We start from the raw sequence: 1499 nt of genomic DNA on the forward strand, positions 1-1499 counted from the left end.
GATTTAAATTATTAAAGTCAATGTATGAAAAATTTACTAAATAGTTTATGAAACATTTGAAATGATATTCAGAAAAAATAAAGATGTGCATTAACAAAAATTGCCATTAAAATAAATATGAAGACTTCAGAAACAAAATAACATTTTGACTCCAAGAGTGTTTATAATATACTCATTAGTGTTTCTAACATTTAGTTTACTTTGTCACATGAGAAAAAGCATTAGAAAATGAAACATTTCCTTTTAAACCATGAATAAACGGAAGAAGCATCATGGCAAGAGGTTCTTTGTGCATAAACTTTACAGATCATGTATCACCAGGTCCATATGTTCTCTTTAAAGTCTTCAAGTCTAGTGTTCGTCACACCTTCATCTCACAACAATTTTCTGACCTCCTTGATGATGTTTTTCATAAAAACATCATCAAGGTTAATTCTTTTTAAATAATTGAGATTTTGATGAAAGAAGATAGACAAATATTAATAATACATGAATGAATATAATTTATGTATATAGCACTTCAAAATTGGGCATGAATAGGAATTTGGATATTTATCTCATTGTAAATTATACATCCTCCCCATACTTTCTGTTACAAGTTTATTAAAGATACTTATGCAAATTATTTGGGTCACAATGAAGAATCATGTTCAAGGATGGAACTAGCAAATAAAATATTACAAGAGCACTCTAGTGTAAGTTAATAACTTTGATTTTATTCTCTATTTACCAGTTAAAATGGGTTGATTTCACCAAGAATCTATAAAACTACTTGCTAAGATTTGCTACGGTCCATGTTCAGAAAGTTAACTATCATCTGGGATTGATATAGTGTAGAATTTATAAATGTTTCCATTTGATTTCTAGAGTTAAATTCAATGACTGAATATACCAATTAGAATATTTTATTATTTCCATACTCATTATGAAGTTTAATATTTCCATATATGAATAATTATGTAAATAATATCTATCCCAAAGTACTGTCAGAAAACACTTGAGTTCAGTGCCCAGATAATGTGTGTTGCTAGGATTATCATTTGTAGACAGATCTTGGATGTTTGGAAAATATCCTCGATTCAAGCTAATTAATTCAAATTTAAAAAATTAAATGAAAATCTGATTGTACTAAATAACTCCCAATATTAATTGAAAGAAAACTAGCACTTTAAGGACAACAGAAAATTATTTTTAAAAACAATTTAGTATTTTTTGTCTAAATTCAATTTCCTTTAGAGGTCTTGGATAATGCATCAAAATTTTATTATATTATTTTGCTCATATAAATTATGTGATGGGCAGTCTCTTCAAAATAAAGAATTATGAGAAAGAAGAAAATTGGAATTGCCAAAAGATGAATGTTCTGATTCCAAAACAATTTTAGATATTTTTCTGACCAATATCATTGGTTCTGCTTGCATTGGCATATTTTATGCACTGTTCTTTTTTCTTTTTTTTTTTTTTTTTGTCAAACCAGCATGACTACTTATTAGCTCCCA

At 27.3% G+C, this 1499-nt stretch overlaps 1 protein-coding gene across 1 annotated transcript in view; it reads right to left on the minus strand.

Annotated features, from left to right (window-relative positions):
* Positions 1-1499, minus strand: part of CSMD1 (CUB and Sushi multiple domains 1) — a 1519798-nt gene that overhangs the window by 1026913 nt on the left and 491386 nt on the right.

This window comes from Propithecus coquereli, unplaced genomic scaffold (assembly GCF_000956105.1).
Source record: "Propithecus coquereli isolate 6110/MARCELLA unplaced genomic scaffold, Pcoq_1.0 Scaffold238, whole genome shotgun sequence".
NCBI classification, from domain to species: Eukaryota; Metazoa; Chordata; class Mammalia; order Primates; family Indriidae; genus Propithecus; species Propithecus coquereli.